We start from the raw sequence: 23,369 nt of genomic DNA, 5'->3' as shown, positions 1-23,369 counted from the left end.
GTCACAGCTATCCCACTATTAAATTTAGATGACAAATGACCATAGTTCTCAATATATTAGCAGATGACAGCGAGCTCTCCCGGGGAACAGTGTGTGATGGGAACCACGTCCGGTTAAATCATTTCATAGTGGAGCTATGCTAAAAATAAGCCCTCCAGCGGGGCGCCTCAGTCCGGTTCATGTACAGTAGAACGCAGACAGGACACCGTGAGGAAACAAGGTCTGCTGATTGGCTGGCTGAAACACTGCATGCAGACCATGCTGTATTTACAACCTCTCACAGGAAAATGAATGGAATATCCTACATTAATCTAGATAATTACATGATGGCGGTGAATCGACATTGATGAAAAGCGTATCAGTGCATAATTTCATTGTCGACTTGTCATTCCAAATATGTTAATAACACATGTACCGGGTCGACCGTTCTCTGGGATGTGTTTTAATGCTCATTGAATGTGACCAGTTTAGCGGAAACCACTAATTAGCTTATAACGCTAGACGTCGGGGCGCCAGTAAAGTAAAAAGAAATCGCTATTTCATACCACTGACAAGGCTCAAAATAGCACCACACGTCCAGCTTAGCATAATGAGGGTCCCTATGTAAACCGAAGCATTGAGAACTTTGTAAATGTACAGACAGTTTATTAAAAAGATACAGACACAGACATAAAAGCAGGTGCCATCTTGGGTGACTCGGTACATGTGTTATTAACCCCTATGTTCATTTTGCGCCAGATTTCTCCTTTAAGGGGGGAAATAGCAATCTTAGCAACTTAAGATCATTTCTGGTCATTCATGTGTAACCGCAATGCACCACAGGAAGTGCTGGGGGCAGTATCACTTTCATTGTCTGCCTTGACTGCATGACTGTATCCTGTGAAGAAGGATTTGAATGCTGGAGCAGCAGCCGAGACTTTCTGCAGTTTGGGGACATTTCACCGAAAACAAACGCACCGAACAAGTACAGTGCAAACAATGTAAAGGACACTTGGCATTTTACGGCAGCACAACATTGATGCACGAGAACCTTAAACAGAAGCACCCCGGAGCTGTGTCTAGCTTGGTAAGTTTTAGCGACCGTTTTATGCTTTAGCCAACTGGCTATACGTTAATGTTTGTTAGTTTACCTGTCGGACAACAAGGTCTCATGGTGCTGGCGGCGGTGTGTACGTACGGTTAGTGTGTCAACACACTGCCGGAGAGGAGAGACTATCGATTTTGTCGAAAGTAGCAATACTTAAATTAATGAGTATTCAAACCATTTCATTTTTTTTTTTTAATTCTACAAAAAAAACCTATGATCTATAATTTGCAAGTATTTGGTCATAAACCGAAATGTTGGAAAAATACTTTTCTCTTTTACCTGATGTTGGTGCTCGAGGAAAGGACCACCAAAGTTATTCCAATTCCTCCTGTGAGGAACAGTAATGTATGCACCACATTTCATTGTAATCCATCATTAGGCTACTTATCAAGATAGGTTTTGGTTCCCAATTCCCATTCCTAGAGGCATGCTGCTATCATGGATAGAAGAATGGAGAGATCCTACAGCAGCGTCGCTTACTTTGATTGGATGTAATTTGCAGATACAGATTGTTAATATCAGGTGTAAATAGATTCAACATTTTAGATGTATGGAAACAAAATATCGGTTTTAAAAAAAAAAGCCTGACTTCTTGTTTCTCTTTCTTGTGTTTCATAGTGTGATCACTCAATGGTCACTTGAATATTTATGTGGATCCATCAATGTGCTGTGATCTCACACGTTGCACTGTTGGGACCTTTTTAATGCTGATGATATCGAAATGTAATACTGCTGCTGTGCTTGTAAGTCTAGCTGAGTGAGAGTTCAAGCAAAGTAAATACAACTAAAGATATCCTGTGATTTCAGGCCGTGTATGTGTTTCTCAGAGAGTCAGGCCCTAAGGTCCTAGTGGTGCCATCTCAGCCTGGCCTTATTGACTGCCCGGACAGCCCTGCCAGGATAAACCGATGAGTTCTCACCAACCTCAAGACCAAAGGTAAATACTCAGGCAGTTTGCAGACAGGCGTCCATGGACGGGTGTTCAAGTGTCAGATCCATGTTGTGTTCTCTCTCTCTCTCCCTTTCTCTCTCTCTCTGTCTGTCTGTCTCCCTCCTTTCCAGTTTCCTGCAGAGCTGAGAGACAAGCTCTCCTCTGGCTAATTCTTGCCTCCAACGGGTTTGTATGATATTGTACGAAAATGAATGCATACCAATTTGTATTATATCCTACAAAATTAGGCAACTGCCGGCCGGTCACTAGAGTTGGGTACCAAATCCAGTACTTTTTCGAGGTAAACTCAACGCAGACAGTGTTGGTTGCGTCGCGGTGCAGTTACATTTCCTGTGACAGGCAGGCGCAACCAGTGTTCTCTATGCCCTGGTGACTGACTGACAGGCTCGGGTTGTAGGGCAAAGTAACTTTATTTCTATCGCCCATTTCTGCAACAAGGCCATTCAAAGTGTTTTATATGAAATATTAAAGAGCAGTTGAAAGAAATGGAAAATAAAAACAAGTCTAAGAAACAAATAAAAGAATAAAACTTCCAGTGCAGCGGAAGAAATGAATAATTACTTGATTTAGTAGTTTGTAGGAGAGGATTTGGGAGGAGAGAGAGAGAGGGGTTTTATTAACAAAATATTCAAAGTAAATAGGATATATAGGTTTGGAATTACTTTTACAACTGAAATTTGTTTTTTGTTATTTACAGGGAAAGTATTGAATAAGGTACTGTTGAAAAATGTGAACGGTACCCAACCCTACGTGGAATACATATGACAGTCCGTTACTGTTCGTAGCTATATGTATGAATGGTTTATCATGAGGAACAGCCTGCAAAAAGCATAATTCAGTAATCATTCTCTGACCCCTGGATTAAAGCTTGTGCCAGACAGTTTCATATTCATATTTATGGGGCAACTAAAAAAAAAGCAGCTAAAAAAACACACACATAAAAGCTAACAAGCCAAATCAGATAACATATCTGTGATAGAATAGCCTTCTCTGTTTGAAACCACTTCCCTCGTCTCCAGCCTCCTTCACACACACACAGAAAAGCAAACGCTTGGAAAGGGTTTCTGTTTAGCAGGGCCAGTACAGTGGGGGGGGGATTGGTGAATAACGGAGCCAGGTGGCAGATCGTACCAGTCCGCCGCATCTGCCAACCAGGAGTTTGGCGATTAAGCTTTATGTGCACAGCTGGATGAGTTTGTATCTGAAAGTCCCTGCAGTTGCAGCTGCTGTAGGAGTCCCCCCCCCCCCCCCCCCCCCCGTACTGTACATTCTGCACATCTCCTGATCCGTCCGACATATTTCCCTTCTCCCTGTTGACTTTTATCAGGTAACGTTGCCCGGATGTCCACACAGTTGATCAATCAAAATGTAAAAAGCCAAAAAATAAAGTATTGAGCGATCAGTTCAGAAACAGCTTACACTCGGGCACCCAGATACCTCCGCAGGTAGAGCAGGCGCCCATCTACGAAGGTTTACTCCTCAATGCAGCGGGCTGGGGTTCAACTCCGGCCTGCGGCCCTTTGCTGCCTGTTATTCCCCCTCTGTCTTCCCTTTCATGTCTTCAGCTGTTCTGTCAAGATAAAAGCCTAAAATTCCCAAAAAACAAAGCTTTTTTTTAAAAAAGAAAAAGCTTACACTTGAAATGTTTTAAAGTGTTAGATTTGATAGATTTTATAGAAGTTATAGATTTAGTTTTTTAGCAGTTATTTCTTGCATTAATTTGTAGCTGCTAATATTCAACTGTTTAACTTTAAGTATATTGTTATGCTTTGGCATTTTATATATAATTTTACATTTAAAAAAAGGTATTAAACAATATGAGTATGTAAAAACTATTTATATTACATTTAGTTTTCCAAATTACATAATTTAATTTTGACCCGTCTTCATTTAAGCACATTTAGTGGAAGCTCATATTTTACATAGAAATGTGTTTGTAATTATGTTGCACGAAGAGCTTAAACTATTAACGTTTAATGAATTAATGTATAGTTTGTGTAGTCTATAACATGTCAAAATGAATAAGGAGAAATGCTCGAGTCCTCCAAATTAAACCTCACGCTACATTGTTGACGTCTATTGACATTGATTAATGAACTAATAATTGTTGCAGCACTTGCGATGTGTCAGACTGCCAAAACCCATTTTAGGGACAATAAGTGGACTTAAAAATACAGCTGCAGGGGTTTTAGACTGTACTGCACTGCATGCTCGCTGCACTGCTGAATCAAATTAGCTCCAGGCAAGAAAAATATTGGACATTCAACCTTTAGTATTTCCTGTGTGGTAAGTGGTAGTTTCACAGATGGCAGATTGATACAGCACTTTTATATTGAACAAAGCCTATTAGCACACACATAAAGACACACACACATTTATGAATACATAATGTCATTCAAAGCGCTGACCTGCACATTGGGAGCAGATCTGAGGTTTTCATTGGGGAAGAAAAGGCTGCGGTGGGATTCTGTGTCCAACTGTGTCTCTCCCTGGCCAGAAAGCTGATATTGCTTCAGCTGAATTGTACACTTCCTAATTAAAAGTTGATTTTACTGCACTTAGTTCTTCATGCTCACCTGGGGAGCTGATGATTCAAATCTTGTAAGTGTCTGCCGCCTGGAAATAATCAAAGTCATCCACAGAGATGTTTTTTATTGTATCACGAACACCAGCAGCAAATTAAGACTTCAGTAAATCTCCGCTCACCCCAGGCAGCGAAGAATGTCTGCAAGGTAGTGTGTTACCTAGAAATGCACGGCTATAGTCCCTAATTAAGAGTTCATTAAATGAAGTTGCAGACATTAAATTACAGCGTGGTTATCATGGACGATAGATCACATGATCATAGCAATTCATCTTTATCTAACATCTCCCATCAAGCATCACAGCTGAAATACAAGCAGGAAGAGATGTGCAGACGCTTCTCTACCTACCTGAGGAGCTGGCTGCTAAGGCCAAGGGTATATTTTATGCTGTTGGTTATAAAATGTTTAATGGAGAGACTGTCACATTAAAATATGCTAATTTGGACGTCAGCAAAACCTCCCAAAGTCAAGTCGCCTGAAACTGTTATGAATGCAGATGTGACTTGCACAGGACAAGACCTTTTCCCTGGTCTTAAAAGAGGCTTGAACCACAAAAAGGATATCAAAGCCAGTAGGAAATGATTAGAAAAAAGTGTGGGAACTAGCTGAGAGATGACAAACTGTTACTGTACAATAAACTAATCATGTGTAAAACAATGAATCACGGAAGAGAGATTGTTCTATGCAGGCTGAAGGGAGAATATGCTGATCGCACAGCAGAGTTCAGAATCTGTGAGCGGAGTTTTTGTTCAGAGAAATATGTCTGAGATCAGCTGAGAGATCCAAACGTTGCAGTGTTTTCTTGCTTATCACCAGCCGACCAACCGCGGCTTCAACAAAAGACCATTTCATAAATTCTCTGATAATCTAGAACAGCCGTGGGCATTGGGATGGGATTATTCGGTCAAAACAAATGGTTTTGTCATTGAACTCAGTGACCAGGAATGTCAATCAATGAAATAGATTTAATTTTACGTTAGGGTATATTTAAATAATGTAAAAATACTGTCTCTTTTCTTTCACATTTAAGTTCACTGTACTTATGCATTATGTAACAAATCAAGATATTATGTAGCTAAATAATTCACACCTGACAGTAAGGCGTCTCTAATGAATACATTGGAGACCAGTTTCTCTTTCCCTTAATCCCACATGCACACAATTTATTTATGCAGTAAACACCTCCTCTCGCTGACCCACATGTCTATATCCGGATCATCTGTTTTCAGTGTTTCAATACTCTCTGTGCTTCCTGCTGGATGGATACAGCATGCACATGGCTTAATGTTTATTTACAATAACGTCTATCGTATACATAGCCCCTGGAGACGTATTGCATTTACATTTCAGTCAGTATGTTTACATGCACATAATATTCCGGTCTTTACCCTTATTCCAAAAAAGACGATATTCCGACTAAACTGTTGACGTGACTAATGAAAGTGAATATTAAACTGATATTCCTATTTAATATTATTGCTTCAGAGTTCAACAGCAGTGGTGGACTTGATGGACCATGCGAACACGGCGTCCCTCTTTCAGTCCTTCAACCAGCTTCTTGAAAAGCTCGGCATCGCGCTGCACGCTCATATCCAAAAAACTGTTGATATCCAAGTCTTAGATAATGCTTGAAAGTAGTAAAAAAAAACTGTTGGCTGGTTAGTTTGTGTACAACAACCATAGCAACGCACAGAGCTGACCATAAGCTGTAAACAGGTAGCAGGCTGTAAACTTATTGAGACACACATTCCGACATGTCCAAACCATGCCTCTAAAACCAGAATAATACTGGAATACCCCACGTCTTAATCGGAAAATATTATATTTGGAAGAAGGCCTAATTTTGAATATACAACCGGTATCATGACCTGTATCAAATTTGGAATATTGTCATATTTGGAATAAAAGGGGAATATTGGTGTGCATGTAAACTTACTCCCTGTAAACAAGATCAATCAAGTCCTCGATCTCTTCTACAACTTGTTTGTGTTATTCAAACGATGATCTTGTGTGTGTTCAAGACACACCATATCAGGTGCAAACAGAAGAGATAAGTGGATTTACAGTTGAACACTGGAGTCTTACTGCGTGTAAAGGCTCCGGCACACCAACCCGACGGCCGACCTTAGGCAGAAAAGGCAGGCGAACTAACTGCTTCCACAGGTTGGTTAAAAACGTTCCTAGGAATAACCGAAGGGACACCAACTTGGGCGTACGTTCGGTGCGCTCGTAATACGTCTCCGTAACAGCAGGCGACACTAATCTGTATCGTCGCCCAAAAAATTAACACCGGCAGCTGATTGGACGAACACTGCTTCTCCGGAATTTCAAAGCCAGACCCTAATTGCTCCTGGTTCGGAATACAATCTCGTATTTTACGAAAACAGTGCCCCGAAACGTGTTTCTGAAAACAGGCTGAATCTGTCTTCATTTCAGGTGGACAAAAGTCAGTTTAAAAGATTTTTATCAGATTTTGAGAGGCGTTAGTCACGCTCATCCCGCTCGTCATTTCCGGGTTAGCACTCCACCAATCACATTGGTCATTGAGTCCGACAGACCGCTTTCCGATTCAACGTGTCAAATCGGCCCAAATGAAGACCGACGGCCCCCCCGACTGACGACGCAACAAAACACACCAAACAGACTCGAGTCACTGGCCTCGCCAGACTGTCCAACGGCCGACAATCGGGTAGGTATGTCAGCGCCTTAATACACCCGCTGGTCCATAGGGGTTTGGTGTGTCGGTGTCACGCTTTGCCTTGCCGAGGCGTGAACGTGACATGCCTGTTTGAAGGTGCTATACCAGCAGGGGGTGATACTTCCCTCAATGCCAACATCTCCCCTGGACCAAAGAGATGAAGCATACAGTATATTCCAACCTCCTTCCCCCTCCAGGGTAACACAGGTTGTGTATCTCTTTAACAGGATAGATTTTACACTTTTTCCCGCATTTCTTTCTATCATTCTCCTTTTTTTTTTGCTCTGGGTCTGGGACAGAATAGTGATAGGGAAACATAGGACCCATGTGGCAAATGTTTTAGTTCAGGAGTTTATGAGAAAAGTGTGACAATGTTATAAAAGTTGCTTTATCTTCTATGTAACTGGGTGTGAACTAAAAAAGGCTTGTTTCTTGGCCGATAGCCTTTCCCACAAATGCCATCCTGATGATTGACAGACAAATACATCACAATTGGAGCTTGATGTCTTCAGGGTTATCGTAATTCATGTAGAATAACATAATTGTGTCTCCTCCGGGAAAAGATAGACGTTGCTTCCAACAAAAATATGTATGATTTTAACTTAATTAAAAAAAAAAAAGAACTTGCTATAGTACAACTAGCAGGATAGGTTATAATTGAGGTAAGTTTGGAGGCACTACCTTAATAAATCATTAAAGTAATAAATATTTTTTCGGTTTTGTAGTTTGTAGACGGCCCCTAAGCACTCGTCTTACTGCCGGTAGTAGTAGCAGCAGAAAGCAGAAACCATCAGGCAAGTGTTTTTTTAAATAAACTCCTGGTGTACTTACAAACTTTCCAATGCCTCGTTTTATGAGTACAGAACATATTTCTACTACTGTAGAAGTTCGGTACCATCCCGGGCAGTATTAGTGGGGTACTTTATGAGATACACCTTTGGTTCCATTAGCGCATGCAGTAAGCCATCAGGCTGATAGTATAACCCGCCCAATGTTAGACCAAGGGGGGGGGGGGGGGGGGGGTTGGCTCAAGGTCATGGTGCAAAGGACCCTAGGGTGCAATTACTCCGAACCAGCCCTTTAACCTACTGTACAGTAGGTTAAAGATAATGGGAATGGGAATGGGAAAATAGGGTTTTAAAGTGTCTCCACCAGCCCTGATCTGTGTCGGCTAAATCAGTCTGGTATAAACAGCTGTCAGGGAAGAGTTTTTAACACTGGCTTGAGTTTCACACTTAAATTCCTGTCTGCGATGCTTACACTTTAAAAACGCTGGAAACCTACAAGTATAACAACTGCATGTCAAAACTCACTCATAACACACCCTCTCAAGATCACTTTATTTTATCTGGATGAAAAAAAAAACTACAATAAGAACCATCCTGGTGCTTCCACATCTTCCCATCCATCCATCTGCATCGGTCAGACAGTTATGAAAAATAAACAGCGCCGAGCTCAGCGCTTGACTCCCGGCCTCTTTAAAGCGTCTGGGTAAACAGTCAGACCAGTATAGACCAAATATGTCCAACAGCGCTGTAGAAAGTGCTGCACTTACGCAGGTTTCTGAGCAATTGATGATGCCGAGACAACAGGTTTTTCTTTCTTTTCTAACCATCATCTTTCCTGCAAAAGTAACATGTGACATAACCTAGAGACATAACATAGTGGAAGGTGCTAGATGCAACTAAGAGGGTCAACTCAACTAGAGGTTGAGTGCATCGCCAGAGGGGCTCTTCCCCTGATGATTCTTTATCACATACATGCATGACCCCTTTAACACTCTTTGATCCAGTTTTTAGGACGCAGTAGCCATCTTGACTGAGCGATAAAGTCAATGCAGAAGTTCCTCCTGATCATCTCTCCAGAAATACAAAGTCTCCCTTCAAAGACGTTAGGTTCAATTACTAATATCATTGATAGTTTAAAGAATCTTTGTGCCACTAAGGGGATATTCCTTAAGACATCACAGGGGCGGGACTATAGAAGGGAGGGCATGGGGGGGCACCCCCCCCTGAAATATGATTACCTGGTGCTGCATTGGCATTTTGCCAATTTTGTCAGCATTTGTCACATGATCAATTGATGTTTCCGTGATGACTATTCAAAATTCTAAGACCATGGAAACAGCATTAGAATTGTTTATAATTTTTTTTTTTTTAAATAGCAGACTATATAAAATGTGTATTGTATTCGGATATTCCAATTGTTTAAAATGAAAACAAGTGAAACTAATAATCAATGTGATGTTTATTTAGCAGAATTACATTGTGTTGTTCTTTCCTGTTGAATATTTTGCTATATTTCTAAGCAGAATATCTTTGCTGTATACTAATAAAATTGATTGTTTTTTGGCCAGTCTCTTATAATGTTAGTTTATATCTGCCCTGAGAACAGATATGGAAATGATACAACTCAAAGCACAGCTGAGCAAAGGTGCGCTTAAGTACGCCCCCGGCCGATTAAAATGAAGTGAAATCAGACAATGTTCAGTGGAGCCTGAGATGCCATAAAAGGGCCGCCGTACAGAGGATAAAACCGTTTATTGTAGCTTTTCTCAGGCCAAACTTCACATTTCTGCTCCTTTACTGGTAATAATCTGTGCTCTCTCCATTTTTCATTTTTTTCCATCCATCCAACAGTTTGGGTACTTGGTGGGTGATGAACATCACAGGCTTACACAGGCGCTAGTGAAACGTTAGTCGTTTAGTGGGATCATCATAAAGATGCTCCCACTGTCTTTTATTTTGGATTGTTTGTGGGACTGCATATGGGTTGTGTCACAACGTATTCTACGTCTAAAGAAAAGTTGGAGCAAAAAACAAAATCACATTCAGCAACCCCCCCCCACACACACACACTCACACACAAACACACGCGTGCATTCTCTCTTACACACTAACAAACCACCCACTAAGCACAACTTAAATGGCTTGTTATTGATTGTAGCAACCAATCAAACATTTCCATAAGGCTGTGTGTGTGTGTGTGTGTTCGTGTGCGTGTGCGTGTGCGTGTGTGTGTGTGTGTGTTTTCCGCATATCGACTGCAGGTGGGCAGCCTTCATAACAATATTCACACACTCTTCAGTTTCTTTGAAGTGAGCTTTGATGTAGAGCAGCTGAGGAACACACTTTAGGATTACAGTGAAGTTTAATTTGACCAGAAGGCTTTCATTTCTCAACACACAATCACACAAACTCACACACACATACACACACACATACATATACACACACACACATTTCAGTCAACTAAAGATGTTACCGACATCAGAGATGCTTACTGATATTTAGTGGCAGGATCATGTAGCAGTTTTCATCAGATCGGATTCCTATTGCTATTGCTATTTCCGTCAGTTGTACTAATAGTATTGAATATGTTGGTAGATTATTGCGTGGAAAAACGGGGCAAAAATCTTTTCTTTATAGGTGCTACGCTATGAAACTTTCAATTTATGAGGTTTTTTAACGTCATAATGAGTTCCTTCGGCCTGCCTAGGGTCCTCCAGTGGCTAGAAATGGTGATAGGTGTAAACCGAGCCCTGGGTATCCTGCTCTGCCTTTGAGAAATCTCGGAATCTTCCCCCTTATGAGGTCATAAGAGGCAAGGTTACCCCCCCCTTTCTCTGCTTTACCCGCCCAAAGAATTTGGCCCATCCATGAGAGAGAGACATCATGGCTTTCAAAAGAGCAAAGTGACAGTTGTTCAAGGCCACACCCCCACACCCCTCTCCTTCTCAATAGCTACAGGCTCAGAAATGGCACATACTGAGAAAAACTAATTGTGGGACTGGCTCTAGTGGCTGTAATTCTGCACCAAGGCTGAATTTCAGGAAAGAGACTTTAGATACAGTATTAGGGGACCACTAAGGTCTATATAAAAGAGACTTCAGATACAGTATTAGGGGACCACTAAGGTCTATATAAAAGAGACTTCAGATACAGTATTAGGGGACCACTAAGGTCTATATAAAAGAGACTTCAGAGACAGTATTAGGGGACCACTAAGGTCTATATAAAAGAGACTTCAGATACAGTATTAGGGGACCACTAAGGTCTATATAAAAGAGATTCAGATACAGTATTAGGGGACCACTAAGGTCTACATAAAAGAGACTTCAGATACAGTATTAGTGGACCACTAAGGTCTATACAAAAGAGACTTCAGATACAGTATTAGGGGACCACTAAGGTCTATATAAAAGAGACTTCAGATACAGTATTAGGGGACCACTAAGGTCTATATAAAAGAGACTTCAGATACAGTATTAGGGGACCACTAAGGTCTATATAAAAGAGACTTCAGATACAGTATTAGGGGACCACTAAGGTCTATATAAAAGAGATTCAGATACAGTATTAGGGGACCACTAAGGTCTATATAAAAGAGACTTCAGATACAGTATTAGGAGACCACTAAGGTCTATATAAAAGAGACTTCAGATACAGTATTAGGGACCACTAAGGTCTATATAAAAGAGACTTCAGATACAGTATTAGTGGACCACTAAGGTCTATACAAAAGAGACTTCAGATACAGTATTAGGGGACCACTAAGGTCTATATAAAAGAGACTTCAGATACAATATTAGGGGACCACTAAGGTCTATATAAAAGAGACTTCAGATACAGTATTAGGGGACCACTAAGGTCTATATAAAAGAGACTTCAGATACAGTATTAATGGACCACTAAGGTCTATATAAAAGAGACTTCAGATACAGTATTAGGGACCACTAAGGTCTATATAAAAGAGACTTCAGATACAGTATTAGGAGACCACTAAGGTCTATATAAAAGAGACTTCAGATACAGTATTAGGGGACCACTAAGGTCTGTATAAAAGAGACTTCAGATACAGTATTAATGGACCACTAAGGTCTATATAAAAGAGACTTCAGATACAGTATTAATGGACCACTAAGGTCTATATAAAAGAGACTTCAGATACAGTATTAGGGGACCACTAAGGTCTATATAAAAGAGACTTCATATACAGTATTAATGGACCACTAAGGTCTATATAAAAGCACACAAAAAGCAGCATGTCATGGGACCTTTAAATATTTCAAAATATTGTAACTCTAAAATTCCAAATCTTACAGTAAGCATCAAAAGAAGGGAGTGACACAGTTAGAGCTATTTAATCCAATAGAATTAAAATGTCATAACTGTGCTTAAAAAGGAAGGTATGATGATGAAAAAATAATTTAAAACATATTATGTGAAAAAGAGACATTGTTCAGTTGATACACTTCCATAAAAAACATTTTCAGCAAATAATTAAGCTTGCGTGTTTTAGTCATTACAATCCATCCAATAGTTGTTGAGATATTTCAGTCTAGACCAAAGTGGTGGACCGAAAGACACTGAGCCAAAATGAAGCATTATCAAAGATAGTAATTATTAAGTTTCTTTCAATTACAATATGTACACATTTAATTCAAATTGTATGAAAACATGTCTGCACCAGGTTTGGAATTCTTGTGTGTGAAGATTTGTTAGGTTTAGGTGTAACAGAACATATTTGCAACTTCTAACTTGGTTTGTACCTGCTTGAAATCTTCCCTCCAAAACCCGTGAGTAGCACTTAGTGCTTTTCTCTTTTTTTCTTGTGGTTTTGTTTCTTCTCTCTGTAGCTCCGTTCTGTCCTTAATGGCGTTTGAGTTCGATGTTAGAAGCTTGTTAAAGTCAAAGTGAACTTCCCTTGGGTGAGCATCCCCCCAGAAATGGAGTGGGGATCATGGATCGTTACATCTGCTGTGTGACTGAAGCAAGCTGCTCTCAGACCAGAATTTACGACATCACGCGAGAGCCTCGGGTCTTTAACACTTGCGTTTACACACCCAAAAGAAGGATACTTAACCTTTTCTGAAAATATTGATTTTAGAATTGCAGTCTTTGTAGGTAAATTAACATAATAGGCTGAACACATTACAGAATCTAAATGCAAATTGAGGATGAGAACAAATGCTAAACGGGTCAAATGCAGGTGTAAGTGAGCACACAGAGTGCATTAAAATGGAAATGTGTGTGTGCCTGCATGTTTTTCTCAATGAGAAGAGAGAAGGGCAGCCACAGCTGTTTGTTGCAAATCTGTGTTTCAGCCGGAAACACGGTCAGAAATTACAATCACAATCATTCAGTAAGCAAAAGTAGAGCTTTAAAGTCAGAAGTTAACTATTAAATCAATTGCCAATTATTTTAAATCATTGGTTTGAGTTTGAGTTTGAGCATTTTTTTATGCAAAAAAATGAAAATGTATCGGATTCCAGCTGCTTAAATGTGAATATTTTGTAGTTTCTTTACTTCTCTATTTCAGTAAATTAAATATCTTTTAATGGGGCCAAACAAGACATTTAAGGACTCCATCTTGGGCTTTAGATATACTTATTGCCATTTCTAACCATTTTCTGGCATTTAAAGCTATAGTGCGTAGTTCCTGTCGCCCCCATGAGGAATTCTAAGTAATGACAACAATACTGCCATTGCATCCAGATGATACAGCCTTTGGTGATGGCGCACACCCCACCCTCTCCATGCAGTTGCTAGTAGTCAAGGAGGACACGGAGGATTAAAAAAACATGGACTCTTCAGAAAAGGGGATTATTTTCACTCAAGTTCCTGCGTGGGAACGTCGCGGACTGACACAATCTTCTGAACCAGAGAGAGTGTGGAGCTGATAGTCTTCATCAGCTTTGTATCAACTCATTTGGCAATGGCTTTAATGTAACAAACATTTATTATTATAAAAAGGTTTTTGCGTTAAAGTTTAAATGGACCAAACCACAGATGAATTAATCAAAAACATAATCGACAGAATTATCGACTTTTAAAATCATTTTTAGTTGCAGCCCGAAAGAAAAGACAAGAACTTAAACTATTATCAAAAAAGCAAAAAAGATGCAGCAGATACAAGGTCACCAGATAACTATTTAGACATAAAATATGCAGGCTTATGACAAAAGCACTAGTTAGGTAAGAGCAGACACAAAGACCTGAGAGGTATTTTTCTCTTTTGTTTCAACTTGAAGAAAACGACTGAGTCTTATTGGAGATGAAGGCCGGTCTACCAGCCTGCAGCCTGCATGCATAAATGATGACAGAATGCATTTGCTTTCTCACATTTGGGGAGTTTAGCTGATGCTCTTATCTGGAGGGACTTGGAGAGAGTCAGTCAGTTCAACTCCATTAACACCAACTTTACAAGAAAACTAGTGCACAGGTGAGAGTTAAAGATCCATACAGAAACAAATATCCCCATAAAAGCTGAGAATGAGCAAGCACCCTGAAGGCTGTTTTACGGTCCTGCGGAGGATCCACGAAGAGTTTTCAGTGTAGCCTACGTAAGCGGCCTGCTGTTTACATGTGCGCTAGTGTGTGCGTCGAACCGGCGTGTGTGTGCGTGTGTGTATGTGTGTGTAGAGCGAGGGAGAAGTGAGAGAGTGACGGCGACTAGCTTCTTAGCAAGTCCTAGTCCTAGAGTCCTAGTGAGAAAAACAAAGTGTCTCCCCCTGTGCCTGACCACGGTGGGAAATCTTTAGCAGGAAAAGTTAACCCTTTCCTTGATTTCCTTTTGTTCATAGAGAAGGAGAACCAGGTAATGAGACGGGGGAAACTAAGGTCGAGCAAAGTGTGTCGCCGCAATGTTATATTGTTATATTTTTTGAGAGGTGAACGTCAGGCTACGGCGTAGGGTCCGGCGAAGGTTTTTGTTGTCAAGTTCCTACGCACATAGCAACGGCGTATGTTTTAGGCAGAAGGATAAAACACACTTAACAGAAAAACACACACCGTGCGCATTTAAGCACGTGAAGTGTAGATATGTGCCTGATTGTGCGCCTGGCCATTCATACCAGAGGTGTATTTATCCTCACTGGTCACAAAGCAATTCTCTCTCTCTCTCTCTCTCTCTCTCTCTCTCTCTCTCTCTCTCTCCTCTCTCTCTCTCTCTCTCTACCTCTACACACAGCAACAACAGGGTAGACTCCACAAACACCTCAATCAATGCAATGACCTGACACAGACAAAAGATACACAGAAACTAAATACACAAGTAAACAAGGGTTAACAGTGGACAGGTGACACAAGGGCTGGGAACAGTTGAAACAAATCAGGGTGGGGCAGGAAAAAAAACACAAGGCAGGAAGTAAAACAAGACAAGACAGAAAAGCAATCCTCCAAAATAAAACAGGTAACAGAAACACACACAACCACAACACACCCACTGAAGATTACCAGAACCAATGGGATTTTCTCTGCCTCCAGAGCAGCTGTGCCTCTGAGAGATATCTGTATTACTAAATCAAAACTGTGTGTAAAATATGATGTAAAAGGCTTTAAATGAGAACATTATCACTGGCTAATTTACTGCCAGAGGAGAGCATGAAAACATTTTGGCGTCAAGATCCAATTAATCTGCATCCGAAAGTCATTTTAGAAGCTGAGCTCCGCTGGATTCACTATCACAGCCTGTTAGAGACACACACACACACACACACATACACACACGCACACACACACATACAGACTGTGCATACCCACAAATATTTACAGATGTAGAAATATCCAAACTAAAAGGACCTTGTGATACATACAACCTTATTATTCACATTACTCATTAGAAATAGTCTGAGAGACATCTGACACGGAGCCCCCCCGGGGTCATCTGAGGGAAAAAACTAAACTATTCCTACCTTAATTATAACTCGTCTCCTCCTAGTTGTACTACAGCACTTACTGTTAAAACATACGTTTGGAGACACTTCCTTATTTCATTATTAAATGAATAGATATTTTTGTGTCTGTGTTGTAGTTTATAGACGTCTAAGCACCGCCGGCTGCTGCTATAGAGACCAATGTTACTTCTCCAGGTTGGAGGACAACTCATTTTACTAAAAACGGTTTAGTTTTTTTTTTTCTCAGCTGACCCAAGGGGGGCTACTTCCATTTTGCTATAGAGTATTTGATCCCAGAAGTTTGAATCTGTGAATATCTTGCCTACTTTGCTCACGTTTATTAAGATTATGAATCCGTGCTCACACTTTGTTAAATCGAGAGCAATGAATCCATGTGCACGGTTAAGTTTTTTTTTCTTCTCAGATCTACCTTATTTAATGATTAAATTAATAGATATTGTTGTGTCGGTGTTGTAGTTTGTAGATTGTCCCTAGGCACCTTTGGTGTTGTCTGACAGTACAGATAAACCTTTGATTTATTGTATTGATAACCATTTTTATCAATACAGCTGCCTGTGCCGGCCGTGCTCACCCTACACAAACACTTAACATGTCAACCTGGGATTCAAAGAGTATGTTTATGGATCAGGGTCAAGTTCTATTCCAACTTGACAGCATCTTATATTTGGCTCTGACTGCTGTCAAAAGGCTTCTACTTCACAGCAGCAGCTTGACTGAACGCATCCATGTAGACACGGGCATGCTGCTCATGTGACAAGGTGTCATACTCAAATTGGTCCAGATAGAAGTACAAGAGCACCCACACACAAACAAAGACAAATACATTTGGACACACACCGCAGCAGACATTTATTGGAGACGGAGAAGGAGAGTTCTAACCTTTTCTAACACCTTGTCGTGAAACTTCTCGGTTGCATTTTTGGCTGAATGAAGTTGTCACTGCTCAAACAGAATCTCTCTCTGTTCTCAGACTCACTGCCTGAGGTGATGCACCAAAAATAAAAGCAGACTTTCTGTCTTCAACACTGAACCACTGTCTCTCACTCTCTGTTTCCCTTTTCTGCCCTCCCCTCTCTAACTTCCCCTCACCCCTCTCTCTTGTTTTTTGAACTCTTGGTGCCCTTTGCTCATCTCTTATCCTCCAGTCTCTCTATTTGTCTATGCGTATATATATATATATATTATATATATATATATATATATATATACACTGTATATGTGTGTGTTGTGTGTGTGTGTGTTTTCTGATTTTTTTGTATGAAACTTACCCATGTGTTTGAAAAGTAAATGATCTCTACTATCTATCTATCTATCTATCTATCTATCTATCTATCTATCTATCTATTTATCTATCTGTTTTATTACTTTCTGATTTTTATGGACTAAACACTTACCCATGTGTTTGAAAAGTAAATTAAAAGATTAAGTTGAAAGCGGCAATACCTGCTACCCTGCTTATCTTTAGCAGACTCGGGACCTGATTGAATTGAAGTCTTTGACAATGAATCTCTGTAATCTTTGAAGTATTTTCTTGTCTCATCCCACTCTCTCTGTCTCTTCTGTCTTCATTGTGTGAAGCTAAAGGTTAGACATGAGAGTAGACTGTGTTTGACAGCTTGCAATACTGCAAACACAAACGCACACACACAAAATGAGTACACACAGTGATGCTCAGGCTAATAATGAAATCAAACTGACTTCTTCACAGACCACACTCCTTCTCACTTCCAAAAAAAACCACATTCTCTCCTGAATTCTCTCTTCCAAAAAAAGAAAAATCCTCATCATCCTCCCACACTGCCAGCCTTCACCACCCTGAGTCCCGTGCAGGACGGCGTGATATCAGAGCCTCAGAGTGTTAAGCTGATGCTGCCTTCAGAAGCCGATCTGACAGCGGAGCGCGTCAAAGACTGGAGGTAATTACCTCCATTTAGCAGCTTACATGAACACAACAGGAGGACTCTGGGAGATCTACGGCTCATTCTGACGCTGCTGAACAACATTCAAATCACTTCTGCGTTTGCCTCTGTAAATGTGTCGGGTTTTTCTTTGAAGCACACTACTTCATGTACAAGACGATATGTTAAAGACAATACAAAAAATACACTCATAGCCTGTTTTCCAACCACTTCGCCGTCACCCTGTCAGGTGTGTGTGTGTGTGTGTGTGTGTGTGTGTGTGTGTGTGTGTGGTGTGTGTGTGTGTGGTGTGTGTGTGTGTGTGTGTGTTGTTCCAGCAGATTCTGATCTTGACTCAAACTGCTGGATTGTCGCATCAACTCATTTTGACCACCTTAGGTAGCAGAGGGCGAGAGAAACAGACAGATGGAGGGAGAGAGAACGAGAGGGAGGGAGACTATGTGGAAGGCGTTGTGTCATGTGAAAACCTTGTAGCTTCACCGATCGTCTTCATGATTTCAGCTGACTGAACAAATCTTCATTCCTCCCTTTCATGCCCTCTGTGTGAACTGCTCTAACAACACTTGAGGATAAAGTCTGAAATAGATCATCATAAAGAGGCACAAGGCTGTTTCTGACCCAATATCCACAATATGTCAAGTGGAGATTCAATGTGCGACTATGTGTACATTAATAGTCTGTGTAGGTCGCGTCACGTTTGTTTGGCAAATGTTTGTGGGATCTGTAGTCATGTAAGACTAGCCTGGTTCTCAACTTTACAATTCCTACCTACATCGCCAATGTTTCCAGTGTTAAAAAAAGAGCTTTGTAGATGGGATTAAGGATGGGAAGGGCATCTTCATGTGCCAGAGCCAGAAAATGAGCAAACACTTAATTGCAACACAATTGGCAATAAGCCTGGGTAAGACACCAATGGTAATGGCTATTACACCATTAACTGTTACTACAAAGTCTTACCACAGCTTCCATGTGGACTGAAAATGACATCAGGACAGGCACGTCACTCACTCTCAGTATGTGGGGGGGTGCTGCTGTTTTGTACCAAAATAATAATATCTAAAATAATCCATACTAGAATCATTTTCTTTAATGTGTGAATTGACTGTTCTATACAGTACTAACACGTGAACTGACTAAAATATATAGCTTATATTCGCACACATCACAGGAACAGAAGGGTATTTAAATGGACCGGCAAACTGTTCATCACTGTCTGCAATTCATTGTTGAGATTTGAACAAATTATCCCCCCCCCCCCCCCCAAAAAAAAACAACAACAACCTGTGAGTCAGCGCTCAGCTTTAAGATCTCAAGATACATACATTACTCATAAATGATCTCAACTTTGTTTCTGCAAGTATGTTTTAAAATCTGCATCGGAGATCTCCTCTATTGTTGCTGCAGGGGTGCCGGCAAATTATTGTTGCATGGTTTATTTTTTTTTTAATATGTCTTTAAACAGACATTAACATGAAAGATAATTCTTTTTTTTATGTACACAACATTGATGATAGGCGTACTGGCGTACAACTGAGGCAACAATGAGGTAACCATGGTTAAGATTTACTGTGCCACAGTTTAACTTTAAAACATGATGTATAACAATATGAATATGCCAAAAAGAATATTTTAAAAGCTTAGTATTGTATGCACCAAAAAAAGGTATGTGTAAAGGCTTTAGGCCGCCCTACACGTTATTGTAGGCCCATTTATTTTATATGTGACTATGTTTTAATCAATATCTGTAGAAGGGGGTCCCTGCTCAGTCTTTTTTTCAGAAGGGGTCCTTGGCCTACAAAACGTTGAAGACCCCTGGTCTACATCATGCCCAGGCAGCAACCTCTGGTGCTGAAAAACAGGAACCAAAAAGTGCCGTTCCTAGAATGGCCACTTGAGGAGGTCTCCAAAGGCAAGTCAATCCCAAAAGACCCGCATGTAAAGATGAACAGCAGAAATAAACATCTTTAAAGCAGTTGGGGCCCCAATTAATAATTTACCCCTTCATGACAATTTTATGTAAATCTTTATATAACTCACGCATTTAAATTATATTCAGGCTTAAAGTTATTAGCATTCCACTTTGAGTGACAGGTGGCTGCCGTGTCAGTAAGCGAGCACAGAGCTCAGCTCCATCCACACTCCACCTCTTGGCCCGTTTATCAGACATCAGGCACTGCCAAAATGGCACTTTGAGCTTAATTTTGGCTCTTCAGAAACCTATGGGGGACGTCACAGAGACTACATCCATATTTGATCAAGTCTGCATTCTGCCCGCCATTGGAAAAAAAAATCACACACTGCAGCTTTTAGGTGAGGAAAAAACAAAATAATTGGGGCTGTTGATTGGCTGACCATGAAAGTCTGATACTGTTCAATCAAATCTATGATTCCATCTGATTCACATGTAATCTTAAAGTGTAGGCCTACTCCAGCTAATTATGAAAACCAACATAGGGCTAGCATGATTTTTTTATCCATATAGATACATCCATAAAATCAAGTACTCTTTCCAATTCCTCCAATCTGTCCACAGCTGGGTCCCTCAGTTAAGCAAGGTAGTGTGTCCTCCCCAGCACTTCCTGAGAGATTCCGCGACATTCCCAGGCCTGACAACCAATATAATCACTCCTGGTTCTGGGTCCTCCCCAGGGTCTGCTCCCAGTTTAACATACTTCATGAAATGTCCGAACCAATGATAAATTCTCTCTAAGAGTTGCCAGAACACAACATTTTTATCTAGAGATTTCTCTCTAATCGGCTGCCAAAGAAAAATAATGTAATACTAACATTAAAAAAGAAAAGCGAGGACATTTCTGAGGCTTAAACAATCAAATGTTGGACATTTCACTTCATAATTGACAAATGAATGAAACTGGTTATCTCAGTTATGATAATTGTTCTGCCAATCAGCTAATCAGTCTGTCAACGTTTTCATAAGAGGATAATTTAGGCTGAAGAAAATGAAATGTGGGCTCGATCCCAACTGGTCTCAAGGCAACAAAGTGGACTGGACTCTGGATCAAAAAACTAAAAGGTTTAAAAGGCGTATTTCAAAAGCCAGCACAAACACATGCAAACACTGGTGCACGTATGTGGATGCACTATCATGCACAAATTCAAGACAATAACTGGTTAAAATGCAAAGAACACACTCATCAATACAATACAGACCATCCAAAAATACAAAGAGGGTCTACAGAAACGCAAAGCAATACAAGTCAACATAATCAGAGGAACTTGTGGAGAGGAGCTTCTCCTTGTTACAGGGAGCGGAGTTTCCCATCCACAAGGCCATTCTAGTAAAACAAGAGAGCACTAGAGAAAACTATTTCTCAGTTATCTCTCAGTGTTCCCTCTGTGTTGATATGTTGATGGTGGCCCATGATAGCAGAAATAGGGCAAAAGGGTTTCCGCTATGTACACCTTGCACCGCCGCTCCTTCAGCTGTTCATGAAAAGTCATAAAGTCGTAATTACACGACTCTGCAGAGCCGAGCTACTGAACTCAAGCGAACCAACATCTGCTCTCTTTCCCCTTTGAGGGTGAGCAACTGGAACAGTGACAGGACTTGCAAAGTCATGGGAACCAAGGAAACAACAGGGCGAGTACTACTTGTCACTCAATCTTAGGCAAAGTGACAAACAGCAAAGAAAGCCGCGACATGAAATCTGCACTCATGCAGCTACAGTTTATTGGAAAATAGCATTTTGGACACTGCATATGATGAATTTATTGTTTATCAGACCCCAGATGACACAAGAAGCTAACGTTAGTGACACTGCGGTCCCTCTGCCCCCCCGCTGCAGGAGACGCTGTATTCCTCCAACTCGCTGTATGAACTAGAGCCTGACCAATAAAGGATTTTTAAGGCTAATACCGATATGAATATTTGGTTATTTAAAAATCCGATATGCCGATATATCGGCCGATATATACGTATATATATATATATCTTTATTTTTATTTTTATCCAGAAACGCGTTACAAAACATAGACAGATTTCCCTAACATTAGTTGTTTGTAGTTATTTATGAGTTTTCTCTCAAATAATATCCGAATGAATATTTAAACCGATATATATAAACGATGTATCGGGAAATGCCTAATGTCGGCGGATAATATCGGCCTGCCAATATATTGATCGGGCTCTAGTATGAACGTTACTGAGCGAGGGAGAAGTGAGAGAGGAACGGCGACTAGCTTCTTAGCCAGTAGCGACTCTAGAGTCCTAGGGAGAAAAACAAAGTGTCTCCCCCTGTGCCCGCTACTGCTCTAAAACCGTTTTCCAGGTTAGTGGGGGTGCATATTGCTCAAAACCAACATGAAAGACGTAGCTAGTAATGTTCACTCAGCCTTTTGTTTTGTTGTTAAACTGTGTGTAAAATGAGCGGCAATGTTAAATCAGCGGTTTCAGGTAACCTCCCTACGGTACCGTCTATTTGCTGGATGGGTTCAAAGTAACAGTCGGTAGCTAACATTAGCAGATAAGCCCGTTGTCAGCGACGTTATTGTTCATTGTTCACAGTAGTGATCATAGTGACTGCAAGTGTGATGTGAGATACTAAATAGTAAAACTACACGCTGTTTTCAGGTAACGTTAGTTTTTGACGTTCAACAACGCCGAAACCCCTGCCACAGCCGAAAATAAATGCAGAGGAAACACTGTCTCTTCTAAAAGAAGACATCTTGATTTGCCGATGCCCTCCTGTGAGCACTAACTCAACCTGTATTGTTCAAGTGTTAATGATGCACACGTGTTACGTATGTCGTAGGCAGAAAAGAAACTTTCAGTTTCAAAACAGATTTGAAGTCACGGTTTTACGTGTTTTTAGAGTCAATCTCAGAAGGCACCTACGCTGATTTGAGTGGAATTGACCCCCAAAGTGATCTGTATTAACTGGAAAATTGCAACTCCTTTGGCTGCTCTCTAATCCATCTCACATATGATCTGCAGGCTCTGACTGATCACGGGCGAGCCGGAGGGAAAGGTGAACTGTAAATGATACAGCTGTGATCACCTCCGTTCACCATATCAGTCAGTAGGGTGGCACGCTGTACCTGCACCTTTGATCCAGTTACGTCGAGTCCCTCCATGTCTGTATCATAAATATTATGTAACCATAATGAGCTGAGCCCTTAAGAAACCGCACAGTAAAAACGAGTCGAGCACAAGTGAAATCTATTAGTTATCACATGAAGACATTTCTGGAACACTTTTTTTGCGACTGGCAATTTGCCAAACATTGAATATCGAGCAATTAAATGGAATAAACTGCAGCTGTCCGTTTGTGATATTGTAGAGCATTCATATGTTTTACAACTGAAAGAGATGAAAGAAGGAATCTGACAATGGACTGTATTCAATAGAGTTCAATTAGCTATCACATTTAGGATGTAGCATTCAGAAACCCATTGAGAATTCGACATAAT

The 23,369-nt window shown here is 40.6% G+C and overlaps 1 protein-coding gene across 2 annotated transcripts in view; it reads right to left on the bottom strand.

Annotated features, from left to right (window-relative positions):
* Positions 1-23,369, bottom strand: part of htr4 (5-hydroxytryptamine receptor 4) — a 184,897-nt gene that overhangs the window by 159,485 nt on the left and 2,043 nt on the right. The gene's annotated exons all lie outside the window — the stretch shown is intronic.

The sequence above is a fragment of the Etheostoma spectabile genome, chromosome 10 (genome assembly GCF_008692095.1).
Source record: "Etheostoma spectabile isolate EspeVRDwgs_2016 chromosome 10, UIUC_Espe_1.0, whole genome shotgun sequence".
Taxonomy (NCBI): Eukaryota; Metazoa; Chordata; class Actinopteri; order Perciformes; family Percidae; genus Etheostoma; species Etheostoma spectabile.
This window is presented reverse-complemented; position numbering and strand designations above follow the sequence as displayed.